Consider the following 21,337-nt stretch of genomic DNA (forward strand, 5'->3'; position numbering starts at 1 on the left):
GAAACAAATGACAATGAAAACACAATGACCCAAAACCTATGGGATGCAGCAAAAGCAGTTCTAAGAGGGAAGGTTATAGCAATACAATCCTACCTCAAGAAACAAGAAGCACCTCGAATAAACAACCTAACCTTACACCTAAAGCAATTAGAGAGAGTAGAACCAAAAAACCCCAAAGTTAGCAGAAGGATAGAAACCATAAAGATCAGATCACAAATAAATGAAAAAGAAATAAAGGAAACAATAGTAAAGATCAAGAAAACTAAAAGCTGGTTCTTTGAGAACATAAACAAAATTGATAAGCCATTAGCCAGACTCAAGAAGAAAAAAAGGGAAAAAACTCAAATCAATAGAATTAACAATGAAAAAGGAGAAGTAATAACTGACACTGCAGAAATACAAAAGATCATGAGAGATTACTACAAGCAACTAGATACCAGTAAAATGGACAACCTGGAAGAAATGGACAGATTCTTAGAAATGCACAACCTTCTGAGACTGAACTAGGAACAAATAGAAAATATAAACAGACCAATCACAAGCATTGAAATTTAAACTGGAATTAAAAATCTTCCAACAAACAAAAGTCCAGGACCAGATGGCTTCACAGGGGAATTCTATCAAGGATTTAGAGAAGAGCTAACACCTATCCCTCGCAAACTCTTCCAAAATATAGCAGAGGGAGGAACACTCCCAAACTCATTCTATGAGGCCACCATCACCCTGATACCAAACCAGACAAAGTTGTCACAAAGAAAGAAAACTACAGGCCAATATCACTGATGAACATAGATGGAAAAATCCTCAACAAAATACTACCAAACAGAATCCAACAGCACATTAAAAGGATCATACACCATGAACAAATGGGGTTTATCCCAGGAATGCAAGGATTCTTCAATATATGCAAATCAATCAATGTGATACACCATATTAACAAACTGAAGGAGAAAAACCATATGATCATCTCAATAGATGTAGAAAAAGGCTTTTGACAAAATTCAACACCATTTATGATTAAAAAAACCTCCAGAAATTAGGCATAGAGGGAACTTACCTCAACATAATAAAGGCCATATATGACAAACCCACAGGCAACAGCATTCTCAGTGGTGAAAAACTGAAAGCATTTCCACTAAGATCAGGAGCAAGACAAGGTTGCCCACTCTCACCACTATTATTCAACATAGTTTTGGAAGTTTTAGCCACAGCAATCAGAAAAGAACAAGAAATAAAAGGAATCCAAATCGGAAAAGAAGAAGTAAAACTGTCACTGTTTGCAGATGACATGATACTATACATAGAGAATCCTAAAGAGCTACCAGAAAACTACTAGAGCTAATGAATGAATTTGGTAAAGTAGCAGGATACAAAATTAATGCACAGAAATCTCTTGCATTCCTATACACTAATTATGAAAAATCTGAAAGAGAAATTAAGGAAACACTCCCATTTACCATTGCAACAAAAAGAATAAAAAACCTAGGAATAAACCTACCTAAGGAGACAAAAGACCTGTATGCAGAAAACTGTAAGACACTGATGGAAAAAATTAAAAATGATGCAAACAGATGGAGAGACATACCATGTTCTTGGATTTGAAGAATCATCATTGTGAAAATGACTATATTACACAAAGCAATCTACAGATTCAATGCAATCTCTATCAAACTGCCAATGGCATTTTTCAGAGAACTAGAACAACAAATTGCACAATTGGTATGGAAACACAAAAGACCCCGAATAGCCAAAGCAAGCTTGAGAAAGAAAAACGGAGCTGGAGGATTCAGACTCAGTGACTTCAGACTACACTACCAAGCTACCTTAATCAAGACAGTATGGTACTGGCACAGAAACAGAAATATAGATCAATGGAACAGGATAGAAAGCCCAGAGTTAAATGCACACACATATGGTCACCTTAATTTTGATAAAGGAGGCAAGAATATACAATGGAGAAAAGATGGCCCTTTAATAAGTGGTGTTGGGAAAACTGGACAGCTACATGTAAAAGCATGAAATTAGAACACTCCCTAACACCTTACACAAAAATAACTCAAAATGGATTAAAGACCTAAATGTAATGCCAAACACTATAAAACTCTTAGAGGAAAACACAGGCAGAACACTCTATGACATATATCACAGCAAGATCCTTTTTGACCCACCTCCTAGAGAAATGGAAATAAAAACAAAAATAAACAAATGGGACCTAATGAAACTTAAAAGCTTTTGCACAGCAAAGGAAACCATAAACAAGACAAAAAGACAACCCTCAGAATGGGAAGAAACATTTGCAAATGAAGCAACTGACAAAGGATTAATCTCCAAAATGTACAAGCAGCTCATGCAGCTCAATATCAAAAAAACAAACAATGCAATCCAAAAATGGGCAGAAGACCTAAATAGACATTTCTCCAAAGAAGATATACAGATTGCCAAGAAACACATGAAAGGATGCTCAACGTCAGTAATCATTAGAGAAATGCAAGTCAAAACTACAGTGAGGTATCACCTCACACCAGTCAGAATGGCCATCATAAAAAATCTACAAACAATAAATGCTGGAGAGGGTGTGGAGAAAAAGGAACCCTCTTGCACTGTTGGTGGGAATGTAAATTGATATAGCCACTATGGAGAACAGTGTGGAGGTTCCTTAAGAAACTAAAAATAATACTGCCGTACGACCCAGCAATCCCACTACTGGGCATATACACTGAGAAAACCATAATTCAAAAAGAGTCATGTACCACAATGTTCATTGCAGCTCTATTTACAAGAGCCAGGACATGGAAGCAACCTAAGTGTCCATCGACAGATGAATGGATAAAGAAGATGCGGTACATATATACAATGGAATATTACTCAGTCATAAAACGAAATGAAATTGAGTTATTTGTAGTGAGGTGGATGTACCTAGAGTCTGTCATACAGAGTGTAGTAAGTCAGAAAGAGAAAAGCAAATACCATATGCTAACATATTATATATGGAATCTAAAAAAAAACACACAAATGGTTCTGAGGAACCTAGTGGCAGGACAGGTATAAAGATGCAGACGTAGAGAATGGTTTGAGGACACAGGGAGGGGGAAGAGTAAGCTGGGACGAAGTGAGAGAGTGGCATGGACTTATATATACTACCAAATGTAAAATAGATAGCTAGTGGGAAGCAGCTGCATAGCACAGGGAGATCAGCTCGGTGCTTTGTGACCACTTAGAAGGGTGGGATAGGGAGGGTGGGAGGCACATGCAAGAGGGAGGAGCTATAGGGATATATGTATATGTATAGCTGATTCACTATGTTATAATGCAGAAACTAACACACCATTGTAAAGCAATTCTACTCCAATAAATATGTTAAAAAAATTAAGTTTGAAAATCTCATACATCCTAGACAAAAATATAACCATTTAAAATTAATTAATTTGAAAGCCATTTTATAGTAAATTTAGTATTCCAGAGAAATTCATAATTTTAAAGTTATACACACCCATATAAACTTATTATTATAGTACAAACAAATCACCACTTTGTTTCACCAGGGTGTATCTATGCACATATACATACTCAAATTGTGATAGCTCCATTAAAAATGCTAACCTATTTAAAGTGATCTCTGATTATTTCTACCACTCCCAAATGGAGGCCACCAATATTTCCATTTGACCAATAGCTATTTTCACTAGGTCTAGTCACCTAGTGGCATCCAACATCCTTTCTTCTCCCATTTCATTGAGCCTCACTGAATGCACCCACAGATAATGCCCACTAACCCAAAATCTGTGCCATGTGCTGAATCCTGAAGCTCTCAAAGCCATCAAACTTTTGGATATCAGAGCAGGACTGGAATCCACAAAGAGCCTGAGAGAATGAGTACCAAAATAGCTCCAATATATCCAGAATTTTACATCTTTTAAGAAAACAGTTCTTCCACCTTCTAGCTCTTCCTTTCTAATTCCAAGGTCTCAATTCTAGTCCAAAGAGCCAGGCTGGGAACATATAGCATGTCATCCTTTCCATCTTTCTACTCACCCCATTTCCTATGACTCCTTCTTCAACCAGACTCAGAGCTTGGGGAAAAACAAAAAGCTCCATGAATGCCAAAAGATCATAGACACACTGATGTGTTTGTGTGTATGTGTGTGTGTTGATTGAGGGCAGGAGAGAGGTTATGGATGTTTTATATTCCATAAATACCTGCATCTCAATCTAGACAGTGAAAAAGACCCTTTTATAATAGGGCATTAAAACTCATTGAGATTTCAGAGGCCATCAAAATGATGCCTACATATTTTATATTTCATAATGTATATCCTTTTAACATTGTGAAAATCTCAATTACCATTTTAAGACACTTAGAATAAGCAATTTAGATGCTCAATAAGGTGTCATTTTAATACAAGTGATTAAAATGGGTTACATAATGCATGAGTTAGAAGATTTTTAAATGTAGAAAATATGTAAGAGAAAATAACTTTCGTAGAGCCACATAATAAATTCTACAATGCCAATAATTAAAGTAGATAAATACCAGAATCTACCATGCCATGTAAAATATGAAGAAGACCACCTAATATCAATTTTGCAAAGCATTTACACTGTTTACAGAAAATTTACAACACATAAAATCTTTTAAATAAAACTTCTCCTATCAATGTTAGCCACAATTTGATAAACAGTAACTCCCAAAAAACTATTGTCATTTATTCACCACTGATTTAAGTAAATCAAGTAAATGGAAATCTATGATAATATATTTTCTCCCAAATGTGAGTAAGCTTAGTACATTGACACTAAAAAACAAAATAATTTAATTGATAAGATCAGGTTATGACAAGATAGGTCATCACACAATTACTCCAGGAACTGGGAGGACAAGAGCACAACCAGGGAATCCCCTGTTCTTGGGTATGATTAGATAAATTTGCCTTATAAAATCATTTGTCACAACCGGAGGACATAAAGGTTACAATCAAAGATATGTGATCAAACTTGCATCTGCAAATAATTTAAAAGGAGGGGATGATAAGTTTCTATGTCAACAAAATATAAAAGATATGTATTAATTTTCTAAGAAATGTAACTAAGTACAAGTGAATGCTAGCAGGAACATTAAAAGATAGAAATAACAAAACACGTCCCTTAACTTTTTAGGACTTTCTTTACCAAGCTTCCACTTAATTCTTTTCTCATACTATTGGGATAGATTTGTGATCTTTCCGCTTTTTAATGCTCTTTGATGACCTTTCTCCAGATTCTAATACAGCACATTCCATCAACCATTTTTTAAATGCACAATCATTCTGACACATTGAAAATAATCTGAAGGTTCAAATTCTATATAAGTAAGTATATTCCGCATCTCATTGTTCAATTAACTTCACTCAGCATAAAACACTCGTGAGTCTCTTCTACTCACTCCCTACTTCACTTATTTCAACCCCAAAAGACTGGCTCTTCCTTAACCTGTGCTTCCAGATTACCATTCTTCCTTACTAATTGTGTTTCTTTACCCACTTCTCAGGATCAGCTGGCTAGATTAAACCAGGTTTGCCTCAGCCTCCTGTCAATGTAATTTGGAATACTGCTTCTAATTCCATCCACACAAAAAGCCTGCTGTGGCCCTGAAAAATGCACCACTCAGATCTCTTGCTATGGGGAACATAGTTGATAGATGGTCCTAACTGCTGCTTTCTGAATACACCCCCCTGTTCCTGCTGAGACCACACTTTCCACTGGTTGTCCCAGCCAATGATTGAGCATGGGGATACTGAGGCCAGCCCAAGCTTTCTTTTAACTCTGCTGCAGTCTGAGACTCTTCCTAAGCAACTCTTCTTCCTTTCCTTTTTCTCTTACACGTGTTCCCCCCAATAAATCTCTTGCACATCTAGTATATAATGCCATTTTGGCATCCGTTTCTAGAGGACTCAATCTGGTACACCTCCAGCTCCATAGCCAGCCCATCTCTCTCAGCCTCTCCCAGTTCAGTAGGCCCAACGTTAACCTAGTATGAACTCTCAGAGTTTCTTATTGCCAAGTAGTTATGACACTAGGAATTTGCTCACTTGAGATACCTTCATACTAAAAAAGGTATCTAGTAGACACTCAATGAACATTAATTCTATTTCGTTGCCCTCAAAGCTACACAGATTAACTTGAGGTTCTGAGAAAAAAACTGAAATTTACTCAGGAAACATAAATTAACTACACATTGTATATCTAGCACTGTGCTAGATGTGAAAAATCTGAAGTTCATTAAGGTTTGGTTGTTGTCTTCAAGGAACCCCTGGGCTATTTGTAATAAAGGTAACCTTTAGAAAGTACTATAGAGTTTGCAAAGCAATTTAAGATACTTTTCCTCACTTATGCCTTGCAAATCCCTTTATACGGGGATAAACAAAGATCCCCTCCTATTAGTTTAATTTTTCGTGAGCCTGGACCCCAGAGGGAGCAGGTCAAGTGCCGAACCACAAGAAAGGGTCAAAGGCAGGAAAACCCCATTTTGCCACATGGAGGACTGAGTTGTATGAGTGATAAATCCAAGTCAAACTATTAAGAGAGACATATATATATATGGACACTGTCAGGAGTTTAAAACAGACCATATTTGGCTTGAAAAGATGAAAATCCTACCCTCAGTTAAAGCTTTGCTCCTCAGCTGCCAAATCAAACATTGCAATATACTTACCAACTTTCAACACTCTTATGTTTAAATGTAACCACTTTTCTGAAATTTTACCTGCTATAATTTAGACATAATGAGGGGTTTCTTTTAACTTGAAAATATTTTAAAATGCTTTTAATATTTTGACAAAAACCCTAAGAAATTATGAAAATCAGTCTGAGGGGAAAAGATCAAGGGCCTTCTCAGAAGGTCTTGAAAGCAGACTTGGTTCACATCACACTAGAATCATTGAGGAGCATCTTCTGGGATGACTTCCAGCAGCAGAATGTGCTCACACTGGACAGTTGCTGCTCTGTTTCCTCCCTCCCCCTCCCCCAACATCAGATTTTTCAGATAAAATCAGGACCAAAATTAATATAATGGGGAAAGGAAGTTACAAAAACAAAGCCTGTGCAGTTGGAAAGTACCTTACTTTGAACCATAGCAATATTCTCTTTATTCTTTTTTTGCTCAATACCTCATGAAAAAGTTTGGAAAAAGTTTGTAAATTTCTAGGTTGACACATAAAATGTCTTTTTCACCACAGTTTAAATAGCTGCAAAGAAAGTAATTTCCAGAATATTATAAATGCTAACATTACTGTTTTAAATGTAGCCAATGGGATATAGGTATCATAAATTTGATACCATCATCTATTTTATTAATAAATAAGCAAATAGATGACAAATTTTTCTTTAATTATAAAAAATTTGTCTGTCCTTTTTCTTCTTGAGATGATTATTTCATGTGACTTCCCCTTCAGCATCTATAGAATATGATTTTAAAGTAATTTTTTTTATGCTTGAAACTACTTTTGACCACCTTAGCATACTTCTTTGCTACAAAAATATGTCTATAAATTGAAATTGATTTTTATTGCCTGTGATCTTAAACATCTAAGAATTATAAGTTTCCTTCTGGAATGAGGTATTTCTATAACAATTAGTAGTACATCATAATAATAAATAATAATAATTACTATTAAAGGTATTAGTAGTAAATAATTGATCAAGACAGTATAAATGTTTCACAAATTTTGGTGAGTAATTATTAAACATAAAAAGAAAAATGCATTGGAAATGTTTATCTTAATAAGATGAATTAGGGGTAGTGCTTATGGCTTCTTGATTGAAGAAGACTGCTAACACTAATACTTTGAATTTGTCCCTTCCCCACTCTCTTCTCCAGAGGCTTTTACAGCACTGAGCACAGCAGCGTGATAAGTTCAAGATGGATGAGAGGTCTGCATTTCTTTGATATGAAATGGAAAAGGAGCAACTTTGAAAGGGGAAGTGGGAATGGAAAACAACAGATGAGTTATCAAGCAAATCAATTTTGTTAGAGTACATATGGAAGTTGAACAAATGAAAACTGATACCCTTAAAACCACTTTTACTCACATACCCCTTGTTAAGCTTCCAAATGCCTCCCAGTAGAATCTGTGGATGTGGTTCTATTTGTCTGACTGATAGAGATGAGGAAAACTCCCCACATCACTCTATGAAACAGCAGCACAGGGCCCCTGTGCAACACCCTCACCTCCACAGGGAATCACCCCCAATCCTCTTATATTAGGGATGCTACTGTACTTAATTATCAAGCTCTTTAAGCTATGAATTTAAAAAATTAATTTGGTAAAATCTTAATTATCCAATACTTGATGAAGTTTACATTTTGTGAATATTGGTTCATTTACATCTTTTTAGCTTTAAGGCTTCATTCAAACTAGCCTAGCAAAAATGAGCGATCAACTGAACTAGTCAATAAACAAATTCTCAGTGGACGCAAACTACATGCTTAACTTTGTATTAAATCATGAAACGGTCTCAAAATAAACAAGAAGCATGGACCTTATCCTCTGAGAGTTGCAGTCTTCCTGGAGAAAATTATATATTGCCCCTAGAAAAGATGTAACTAATAAGACAATACCCTATAACAATACAATATATATATATAATACTATTTAATGCAATATAATAAACACACTATAACTTAATTGCCACATGACAAGTCCACGGGAAAGACATAACTATGGAATAGGAATTACATGAAATGAACAAAGAACTTTTACAGTGGAGATAATATACAGGAATTTGCAATATTTAGCCAATAAAGCCCCTGAAGGGCATATATATTGGCTAACATTCTGGACAAAAATGAAATCTATAATTAGCTATCAGAAAAATGCCAATCAATGAGTGCTATGGTCTAAATGTTTATGTCCCCTGAAAAGTCATATGTTGAAATCCTAATGCCCAATGTAATGGTATTAAGTGAGGCTTTGAGAGGTGCTTAGGTCAGGAGGGTGGAACACTCAAAAATGGGAGTGATTTTATGAAAGACCCCAGAGAGCTCCCTAGCCCCTTCCACCATGTGAGGACAAAGCAAAATGACAGCTGTCTATGAACCAGGAAGCCCTCAATTAACATTGTCTGCCAGTACCATGATCCTAGACTTCTCAGCCTCCAGAAATATGAGAAACAAATGTTTGCTCTTTACAAGCCATCCAGTCTATAGTATTTTAGTACAGCATCTCAAGAGGACTAAAGCAATGAGATACTACTTACCATCCACTAGGATGACTAGATTCAAAAAGATAAATAACAAGCGTTGGTAAGAATGTAGAGAAACTGGAACACTCATACACTGCTGGTGGGAATGTAAAATGGTGCAGCCACTTTGGAAAAATTTGGCAGCTCCTCAAAAGACTAAATATAGGGTTACAATATGACCCAGCAATTCCACCCCTAGGTATAGATGCAAGATAAATGAAAATATGTTTCTACAAAAACTTGTACCCAAATATTCACAGCAGCATTATTCATTATAACCAAAAAGGAAAAACAATCTAAATGTCCATCAATTAATTAATAGATAATATCAGGAAAAAGGAATATTATTCAGCAATAAAAAGAAATGAAGTCTTGATGTTTAATGCAACATGGATAACCTTGGAAATATTATGCTAAATGAAAGACGCCAGTCGCAAAAGGCCACATATTGTATAAATTATTTTATATGAAATGCCCAGAATAAGCAAATATACAGAGACAGAAAGTAGATCATGGTTGCCTAGGGCTGGGGAGATGGAGGGATTGGGGGATAATAGCTAACGTGCAAAGAATATCTTTTGGGGTGATGAAAGTGTTCTAAAATTGATTGTGGTGATGGTTGCAAAACGCTGTGTATATACCAAAAACCATTGAATTGTACACTTTAAATTTGTAAATTGTGTGGCATGTGAATTATAGCTCAATAAAGCTGTTACTTTTTTTAAAAAAGGAAGCTTCCTTTAAAAAAGAAGTCTAAATTTTTTCCATATGGATTCTATCTTCTTTTTGGACCATTCTCTCAAGTCATACAAAGACATGTACTCATTTCTACTCTTTTAGTCCAGTGTTTTCTGAGGCACTTTAGAACTATTTGGGCTGGACCTGCAGCCATGTGGGTGGCCCCATCCCTCCCTGTGCTCAGGGTCAGCCCACTCCCCTTGAAGAAGCATGAGCCACTCCCATTGATTTGGAACATTGTCCACCTGTTTCCCCTTCTTTCTTTTGTTGTTGAATAGCAATGTCCTGACTATTAAGCTCCAAAGGTTTTAGGATTAACTCTAGCTTTCTCATACTATCAGCTGAAGAAGGTGGTGGAAAATAATGCTAAAACATAGTCGGGCCCTGATTTATTTTTCATTTGCCTTTGAAATAATTTATGTGCTTTATATCACAGATTGAAATTATTAATTGTATTTTGGATGTAATATCAGCATTCCCAGAGCACAATATTCTCACTGAATAGAGGATTGATGGAAAAATATCTGAGGTGTTTCTAGTATTCAGGGAAAAGCAACTGCAGAACTGAACATTTGTTTTAGAATAGCCATAAAATGTGTGATACATATGCAGATAATAAAAAGTTAGTGATTTTTATCCTTTAGCTGCTTCCAGAACTATAATCAACACCTCACTTGTGTCAAAAAATAAAGCAAAGCATATCATACAAGCAAATATACCTTAAATATTTTATTAAATGGTTTCTTTCAAACCAGTGTCTTATCTCAAGCCTGGGGACCAGAGTTAATTAATTACCCATCCATGCACCTGAAAAAGGCAGGAAGAGCCAGACATGTTAAAAAAAAAAGTCCTAGACCAAGATGCAAGAGACCTGGGTTTACATCTTGGACCTAACATATAATAACCATGGCAATTTTGTCAAAACTATGAACATCTCTGAGCCTCTGCTTCTTTGTCTCTAATATGGGTATAATAAAAATTGCCCTGCCTTTACCACAGGATAGTTCTTAGAAACAAATATAAAAGTATTTGGAGAAAAATATAAAAGATACATACAATATTAAGAATTCTTAATATAATATTAAGAGTTATACGTTGGCAGCTTCCCTGGTGGCGCAGTGGTTGAGAATCTGCCTACCAATGCAGGGGACACGGGTTCGAGCCCTGGTCTGGGAGGATCCCACATGCCGCGGAGCAACTAGGCCCGTGAGCCACAATTACTGAGCCTGTGCGTCTGGAGCCTGTACTCCGCAACAATAGAGGCCGTGACAGTGAGAGGCCCGCGCACCGCGATGAAGAGTGGCCCCCACTTGCCGCAACTAGAGAAAGCCCTCGCACAGAAACGAAGACCCAACACAGCCATAAATAAATAAATTTTTTTAAGTAAAAATAATAATTTATAAAAAAAAGAATTATACGTTGGATGAGAGAATTGGACCATATTCAGTATGAGGCCACCTCCTCTCCCTTTGATTACCTTCTTATTTGCAAGCACCAACTCTCTTGGAAGAGTAATATGTATTGAGTATCTTTTCTGGTAATGGTAGACTTAAACACTTTCTCTGGCATTTTGGTTCATTCTTACATCATTGCATTTTTCAATGAAGAATCCAAGGATAAAAGAGATTGAGTAACAAAGCTACACGGATAGTGATTTTAGAACAGGAATTAAAACTTAACCCTAAATTCATGTTTTTTCTACTACATGATACTTTGGGGTGGGGGGCAGATTCTCCTTTCCTAGATCTCCTGAACAGCCCCCATCCCTTTAAAGCAACAAAATTACAGTGTCCACCATCCATAGACCAGGAAATGGGAAGACAAGATGATCTGAAGACTGTTATCAAGCTCGGATGCCAATAGGTCCCAGTTTGCCCATGACAATCTCTGTCTTTGCTGGTTATCCTAATATAATTATCAACAGTGCCCCCCTTTCACTCTCAAAAATGTTTTGGTTTGGACCTGAGATGCTAACACTGTCTTCACACCATGAAGGTTAATCAGAATCATCAAGGAATTAGATCAGTACTTCTCAACTGTCATTACTGGCATCAAAATTATAGATTTGTAAATGTGCTACAGATTTAGATATTTTTTAAAGTTGTATGAAGTTAAGCTAAAAGGGAATATAGACGTTTGAGGAAGATAAAAACCAGGTGAGCAACTAGACTGAAGAGACAACAAAGACAAGAGAAATAGAGAAGTCATGGAAATGTAAATGAAGAATTGTAATACTGGATGTGTCAACATATTTGTAGAAAAATAACTCACTTACTCATAAGACATTTTAAAAGACTGTTTGTAAAAGCAAGGTACTCCCCAAACACTTGATATTATCCCTTCCCAGGGAGCAAGTACAGTGAATAAGAATTCATTTCCCACTCCCCAAAGGGACATTTTAGCTAGGTTGATTATTTTGGCCCCTGTATGGTTTCCAGTGACCCACCCCTCGGAAAGAGTATCAGTCTCAAACCAGTACTTGGTTTGCTTCTCATCTACCTCCTGATTTTAAAATAACCACAGGGATATGTCACTTTTTACTCTTGATGTTGCCAATCTTAATATTTTCTTCATTCTTGTTGAATTATCTAATTCTTACAATGTTTTTGCTATTTAAATTCAAAGTTGTAGGTACACATGGTGATGTGGAGCAACTAGAACTCTCATTTACTGCTGGTGGGAGTATAAATCAGTATAATCACTTTATAAAATTCGATGTATCTACTAAAATTGAACATACATTTACCCTTTAACTCAGTGAATCTTCTCCTAGATATAAACCCAGCAGAAACGTGTCCATATCTGCACCAAAAGACATATTCAGAAATGTTCATAGCAGTATTATTCATAGCAGCCCTTAATAGCAAACAACCCAAATATTCATCAACATTAGAATGGATAAATAAATTGTGGTTCAGTCATATAATGAAACACTATACAGCAATGAAATGAGACAAAATTAAAATGAAAAAACTACTACTCCTCTATATAACATAGATGTACTATTTCACAGTCATGTTTAATGAAATGAACTGGACTCAAAAAAAGTTTTATGTATGATTCCTTTTATGTAAAATTTGAAACAGGCAAGTCTAATGCATCATGTTAAAGTTCAGTTACTTTGGGTAGGAAATGAAGTTGGTGAGAGACATGGCAAGAGAGACTTCTGAAGTCTGGTAGTGTTCTATTTCTTGAGTTGTGTGGAGGTTATAGGGTATGTTTTCCTTGTGACAACTCATTGAGCTGCATATTTATGATTTGGTATATATATATATTGCTGTATATATATTAAACTGTGTATATATTATACTTTGTAACAAGAATATTCATTAAATACTTCAACAAGAATATTCATTAAATTATGCATTTTTTCACAATAAGTCTAATTAACATCCATCATCACACATAGTTACACATTTTTTCTTGTGATGAGAGCTTTTAAGATCTACTGTCTTAGCAACTTTCAAATACACATTATTGTTGACTATAGTCACCATGCTGTACATTACATCTCCAGAACTTATTTATTTATTACTGCAAGTTTGTACCTTTTGACCCCCTTTACCCATTTCATCCACTCCCCACCCTCTTTGGCAACCACCCATCTTTTCTCTGTATCTACAAGTTCTATTTCTTCTTTTTAGATTGCACACATAAGTGAGATCATACAGTATTTGTCTTTCTCTAACTTATTTTACTTAACGTAATGTCCTCAAGGTTCATCCATGTTTTGCCAATGGCAGGATTTTCTTCTTTTTATGGTTGAATAATATTCCACTGAATATATTTGCCACATTTTTTAAATCCATTCATCTGTTGATGGGCACTTAGGTTGTTTCCATGTCATGGCTATTGCAAATAATGCTGCAGTGAACATGGGGGTGCTGATATCTTTTTGATTTAGTGTTTTTGTTTCCTTCAGATAAATAACCCAAAATGGAACTGCTGGATCATATAGTAGTTCTACATTAAAAGATCCTTTGGCTGTTGTGTGGAGAAAGCAACTTCTGGGAGAAGAGTGGATGCAGAATCAAACATGGAGCCTGTTGAGATGGTTCAGTTAAGACGTGAACTTAGACCAGGGAAGGGAAGTGAAAATGGAAGAAAGGGAAAGCACTAGTTTTGAAGATTGAACTAACAGACTTGATGGGGAAGGAAGCAGTGAAGAAAATGGAGAAAATAAAGCTGACTCATAATTTTTGAGTTTGACCAACTGTGTGATGAGAATGACCAGAGGGTTGGATATGGGGGTGGACATCAACAGCTAGTTTTTTGGAAATATAAAGTGTGAAATGTCAAAGTTGTCAGAAGGATATATGAATTTGAAGCTTGGAAACAGCAACAGCTAGAGCTACAAATTTAGAAATCATCTCTATTTATAGCCATTAAATTGGAATGCTTCATAACTTGGTTCTCAACCCTGCTTTTTTCAACATTTTATCAGTGACTGGAAAAAGGTATAAGCAAAATCATGGTTTAACAGTAATTTAAGACACTGAAAACAGTCAAAAATAAGAAAATAACTCAAAGCATGACACTATTTAATAGGAATAATATAGTCATCCTCTTAGATTCAAATCATTAATTACTTCATACTAGCAGTGTGACCTAACCAAAATACAAATGAGTACGAAAGACTTAGAGATTTTAATATCCAATAGGATTAATTTGAATCAGCACTAGGAGAGAGTAGCCAAAAAAATCAAAACAGTCTAGTGGTCAATATGAAGAAGGTAATATAGTATTCTTGCTCTACCCTGCACTGCTCAGACCCGAGACCAAGTGTTATACTTTAAGTGTGGTTTTTGAGATATGGAGCAGGTCCAGAGAATAAGAAAATTATAAGAAGCATTTGGTAACAGTGACACGTGAAGAACAACTGAAGGAAATAAATCTGTTTAGCTAGAAAAGAGATTCAGTAGGCACAGGGGTTGGTGTTCAGAAACTACTTTCAAATACTTCAAGAGCTGACATTTCACATTTTTTTTTAGCTGTAGAAGTCAGAAGATGATAGAGAGATAAAGAAAAAGAAAGAAAGAGATAGAAAGAAGGAAGAGGAAGGAAGGAAGGGAGGAAGGGAGGGAGAGAGGGAGAATTTTAGGTAGATAGATGACCCTGGCACATATGATGAAGAATGTTATAACAACCATATTTGGGTTGCTTTATAAATTCCCCATTGCTAACTATTCCAACAGAGCCTGTATGCCACTTATGAAGATTCACTGATGGGTGATCATTAGTCTAGAACCTCTAAAGTTCTTCCCAACCCTGAGATATTGCTAGTAAGACTGTGACTGGGGAAAATAACACTTTGAAAAGGAAGACAGCAAGAAAGCAAGAAAGAGAGAGGAAGGAGAGGAAGAAAGGGGAGAAAAAGGAAAACAGTTCTGTCATGGAAGCTCTTTCTCTGGCAGGAAAAAACAAACCAACAAGAAAACACTGAAGAAACTTAGGGGAAAATAAGATCCATGGCAGGAATGTAGACTTCTAAAGTAGGTTTTAATAGCCCCAAACATCTCCCTACACCTAAAAGAAATTTAACTGCATTTTAATCTTTTCCTAAAGGACAGTCCAACTCCTATAGATTATCAGCATCCTATAGCTAAAAATAACTTAAGGCTAAACAGTTTTTATTTGTCACCTCTTGCTTCTTCTATTATGCTATCTTTTTAATAAAAAAAGACTTGCAATACATACATGGTGAAATTGGATAGGCTTTTCCAAGACAGTAAAATAATAACTCTATTTTTTGGCTCCAACATTTAGCTATTTGTGCTCTACTCCTTCAGAAAATACTTTGCTTTCATAGTAAGAGTCTTCAGAACCAAGTAATTTGAGTAGCATGACCTTTACAGCAACATTCTGCAAATTCTACTATTTCCAAATAAAGTAGTGTGCAGTTTTTCAGGACCACAGTGTTTTACTATCTAAGTTTATTTTCAGTGACTTGTTTATCCAAGAGCTTCCAAGGACCATAATATTATTTAAAAAGGAAAAAAAGCATACTTGTTAGTAAAATGTGTAATTATGTGAATATATATAGACTGATAATAAGTGAGAAGCAAGATTTTTATATTCACTTACTATGATTAAGGGGAAAATAGTCACTCTACCTATCTGGTAAATAATTGTTATCATATCCCAAAAGTGAGATGGTGACATAAATACAGATGTTATAGGAAACTGTGTATATTTCAATGAAGTTTGTTGTTTCTCTTGAGGTTAGCATGATGAGAATGTTCTGAATGCTTCAAAGGATTCCTATCTTTTTTTTTTAAGAAAATGCAAACATCTACTAAAGTTGCTTTTGAAATAATACATTTATTCATTTAGTAATTATTTAACTAGAGAAGAATTACCTTATTCAGACATACAAGAATGTCAATAGTCCTACTGGTAATGAATTTAATAAAGTAACTTTAAAATCTGCATTTGGATCCAATCCTCTCCCTATTCTAACAAGGAACCTGGAAGTTAATAAGCAGTTGGCAGGCAGTGAGGGTCTAACTAGGCTTCAGTGGCCCAGAAAGAATGGATACAGACACCTGAACTGACTAATTTATTTCATGTCTTTATGTAGTGTAGAAATGTGCCTTACAGTTTCATGTAACCACGGAACAAAAATAGACATTCTTTTAGTAAACTCTCTGGAAACAAAATTCTTCCCAGATATTTATTGATAGGAAAACATAATCTAAAAATTCTTCTGCCCAGCCCCTTGGCAGCCTCCCGGTCTTCCATGTGCTCCATGCAGTTGGATTCCCTTTGCTCTTTTTTTTTTTTTCGGTACGCAGGCCTCTCACTGTTGTGGCCTCTCCTGTCGCGGAGCACAGGCTCCGGACGCGCAGGCTCAGCGGCCATGGCCCATGGGCCCAGCCGCTCCGCGGCATGTGGGATCTTCCTGGACCGGGGCACAAACCCGTGTCCCCCGCATCAGCGGCAGACTCGCAACCACTGCGCCACCAGGGAAGCCCTCCCTTTGCTCTTGACTCCCAGATGACTCTCTCAAGAATTAAAGGTCACCTAACAGACACCAAAGCAGTAATTTACAAGAACCAGGTAGAAGGCATTCTGTGTTTTTGTCTTTATTCTTCTATTGGAAATATGCAATAAGACTAAAATTTATTAAAAACAAAAACTAACAAACAAAACAAGCAGACAAAAAACTTTCCAAACTTTTTTCTTTTGACTAATGTAAATTAACTGTGTCATTTTTAAAAGTTGGCATTTACTCTAAATGAAAGTAGAATAACATTTGCAAAAATAAGAATTACTAGAATTACTAGAGAAAACAAAGGCTTCAAATTGAGCTAAAATATTTTTTTTGTCCAAAATAAAACCCCAAATTAAGAAAACAACCTCTTGATCTTTTGTTTTGATAACTAGTTCTTATTGTGCACATTTCAGTTGGTATTTGAAAAACATTTAACTATGCAGCTTTGCAGAAATATGTTCTCATTTGAATGTAGAGGAAGTTGTGCTTAATAAGAGTTTAATTTGAAAGTTAGTGCTTACCAACACTTAGTGCCTATTTCATGTTCTGGAAAGATAAAATACCAAAGTCCTGGGGAGATGTCTTATTTATACATACAGTACTCCAGAAATCAATGGGATGCTCAAAAGATTAAACAGGAACATCCTTTATTTATGGAAAACAGGATTTAAAAAATCCAAAATTAATTGTCATGCATTGTTTTGAATGAGAATAGAATGACCTATCTTATCAGTTCTAGTCATGAATATAGACTTTTCAGGAGTGTACCTTCTTCATCGTCTATTTCTAATAGCTAAGTATTCCCAAACAAAAGTTAATTCTGGAAATTCTTGTGTATGAAAAGAGGTTATGGCCAGAGATGGTACTATTTGAAACAGCCAGAAGATTAAGCTGGCACCAATTACAAACTAGCTACTGTGCGTTAATACTAAACTCAGAATTTGCTGGTTCACTCAGAATTTGCTGGTAAAGGCTAATTTTACCCAAAATGTGAACAGAGACAAGTGATAGGTAAGAAAAAAAATGAAAAAGCTTTTATTAAATGCCACAAAACTCTCTGGCACCAGTCCACAAAAGTTAATTATTGAATAACTTTAATAACAGACATTTTTTATCTGTTCCCTTAAACATTTTTGTGGGAGCCCTGGGGAGGGGATAATTGGAGGGTAGGGGTGAAGGGGGGAGAAGATGAAAAGATAAATGACTGAAGATGGAGTACGGGACAGGAAGTTATGGAAGGAAGTTTATGCAAAGCCACTATCCACAAAGAGAATGGCTCATGCAAGATACTGCAGGCCTTTCCAAATTTCTCAGGCTTTGCCTTGCTACCAGCAAGGAAGTCTGAGAAGGGATGCTTAAAGGACTTGGTAAGCAACCATCTAGCTGTTCCACCAACAAATCCATGAACTTCTCAGTTAAGGTCACCTAAAGCTTGCAAGAGCTATTCAGTTGCTGAAGAGTGTCAAAAACTACTAAATTTCACAGCCTTAAGATGGAATCAAGAAGTCCCCAAACCTCATTTTTCCAGCTATAATCATTCAAACAGCCCTGGCCTTTGTAAGGAAAATGTAGGAGGCTGCAAGGTAGATAGGGCCTAGCAGTTGTTTCTTTCTGGTCTCTTAATGAGGTATATGTACATCCCTCAAATAATACCAGCATTATATTGAAAATCTGTAATTTAACTGATGATAATAAGTTCTGAAATTTTTACAGGGCAAACAAGTATCCATAAGGTTAATTTTAAAAATCCCTGGAGTTACTGACAAATTGGTATTACAATTCTGAGATTTAAGCATGGGTTTGTAAATGGACAGCTGGAGCTTATATATTCCCATTCACATGAAGAACTGTTTCAGCAGTATCTTATCCAATGGTTCTCACCCCAGGAAAGGAGGGAAAAGGTGATTTTGGCCTCCAGGGGACATTTGGCAATGTCTGGAAATATTTTTGTTTGTCACGACTGGTGAGTACTACTGGCGTCTAGAGGGTAGAGGCCAGGGATGCTGCTAAACATCCTGCAATGCACAGGACAGTCCCTACAACACAGAATTGTCTGGTCCATATATGAATAGTGTTGAAGCTGAGAAACCCTGCCTAATCCAAATGCTTTAAATATGATTAAAACATAATAGTGAAATCAAGAAGTCATTATTTTCATTAACAACCAGTTTTCACAAAGGTCGTTTGAACACAACCTGCCTAAAGTTGTATGTAAGCATACAGAGGGAAAATATATATATACATATGTGATCTGGAAAAAATAAAAAAACTGAAGAGAAAAATAGATATTTTTATGCATGAAAGTATTCACATATAATTTTCAAGGAACCAGAAATATAACTTTCTTTCTTAGACACTATGCTGAGAAAGGTGAAGAACAAAATGGTTATAAACTATCCTACTCAAAAATACTAATATATTATCAAGTTGTTATTCTTCAAATATATTAATAACCATTGGAAAATCAGCCCTCTTGTACCAGTGCAGAAAATAAATGCACCGGTATGGGATTTGTTATGAAATTTTTTAGTTCCTTGGGTTATAGGGCAATTTTAAAAAATTAAAGAGAGCTTACTGGAGAGTTATTCTGTGGAATGGAAGATCCTAGAGAGTGCTCAGCTATTTAGCTCCTGCCCACCTCCTTTCTTCCCCCTTTTCTGGTAGATCTCCCACTTAGAGGAAACAGGATACTACTTGCTGTGGTAATCACTCTGGTTTAAACTCCTTGAGGACAATAGTAGCTAAGATTTTCTAAGCATTTACTAATAGGATAAGCAAAATCATTGTTACAGCTCGTCTCAAAAAATTTTATGTATTAAAATGGTGAAGTGGACAAGAATTTCATCAAAATAAGAACCTTCACTGCAGCACTATTTACAATAGCCAAGATAAGGAAGCAACCTAAATGTCCATTGATAGTTGTATAGATAAAGAAGATGTGGTATATATATATACAATGGAATATTACTTCACTATAAAAAAGAATGAAATAATGCCATTTGCAGCAACATGGATGGACCTAGAGACTAATACTAAGTGAAGTAAGCCAGACAAAGACAAATATCACTTACATGTGGAATCTGAAAAAAAAAAGATACAAGTGAACTTAAATAAATACAAAACAGAAATAGACCCACAGACATAGAAAACAAACTTATGGTTACCAAAGGGGAAGGTGGGGGGAGAGACAAATTTGTAAACAAATGGACAAATGAATTGTTCTCTTTTAAGCTGCACATTAAATACAACAAATCTAGATGGGTCTGGATGAGTTTCTTTTAACTTAGGTTTTAGAGACACTTTTTCATAGATACCTACCATTTTACAAATAAGCTATCCCATTAAAACCATGTTAATTTTACCTTCCTTTTGGCCTCCTCTCCCTGCCACCTGAAAAAAATGAGTCAATTACTTGTGATAAGTATTGCAAATATCTTACTAATCCCACTGGAAATGTAAATGTGGCAAGAGGACAGAGAAGGATAAGGAAAGAAGCCCTAATGCCAGATTTTCAGCCACTGCTTAAGCCCACTCTAGCACTATGGGAATGACTTCCTTCTTTGGATGAAATATCTGGAAATCTTAAACTTTAAACTTGAATTTTAAGTTTGAGGAAAATAAGTTTGTACAAAATGTTATTTAGCTGTAAACTCTCTCTTCTTTTCCATCTCCTGGTAATTGATATAACGGATTTCCTTAAGGATTAATGTTTTCTATTCACTTTGATAAACAGTTGTTGGGCAACAACTCTAGTAAAGTCCCAACTCTCAGAGTCAAGTGTGCGTTGGTGAATGGAGGAAGTAGAAAAATACAGAAAAAGCAATAAGCAGAATGTCTAAGTCATCACTTTGGAATTAACTGAACATAGATAAAATTGGGAAAGAAAATAAGAAATAAGGGAATGGGCAAGCAGAACCACTTCTGGGAGAGAAGGGGCAAAGTTTGCATAAGATTCAACTATGCTAACACTCTACAGCGTTACAACACTGCCATATATACACAGTAGTAGCAGTAGGTAAATTTTTATTTAATTATTAGACTATTGAGTTTTGGCTCCAAAGCATTTTTCCAATTTGGATCCTGCTGTTTATTCGTATTTTTTCAAAAATAGTCTTTTTCTTTCAGAAGAAGTAATTCTTCAAGTCTAGTTCACACAAGGGGATTTGATATGTTCAGTGAGTTCCTGTATTCAGCAATACCTATGGGGTGCCTACTATGCCTTAGGCTCTGAGCAAGCTGCAGGCACCCCCTCAAGTCTAGGACTCATTATTTTGCTTTCAGCAAATTTTCACTAGGTGCTTTTCCTCCCCCATGTGTAAGTCCACCAGACCTTAAACCCTTTATGAACATGCAAGCTCCTCCCTTCTGAAAGCGTTTGTGTGAGTAGTT

General features: G+C 35.9%; 1 protein-coding gene across 2 annotated transcripts in view; it reads right to left on the minus strand.

Moving 5' to 3' along the window:
* TFEC (transcription factor EC) overlaps positions 1-21,337 on the minus strand; it is a 663,356-nt gene that overhangs the window by 481,022 nt on the left and 160,997 nt on the right. The gene's annotated exons all lie outside the window — the stretch shown is intronic.

This window comes from Mesoplodon bidens (assembly GCF_964165515.1).
Source record: "Mesoplodon bidens genome assembly, chromosome: 9".
NCBI lineage: Eukaryota > Metazoa > Chordata > Mammalia > Artiodactyla > Ziphiidae > Mesoplodon > Mesoplodon bidens.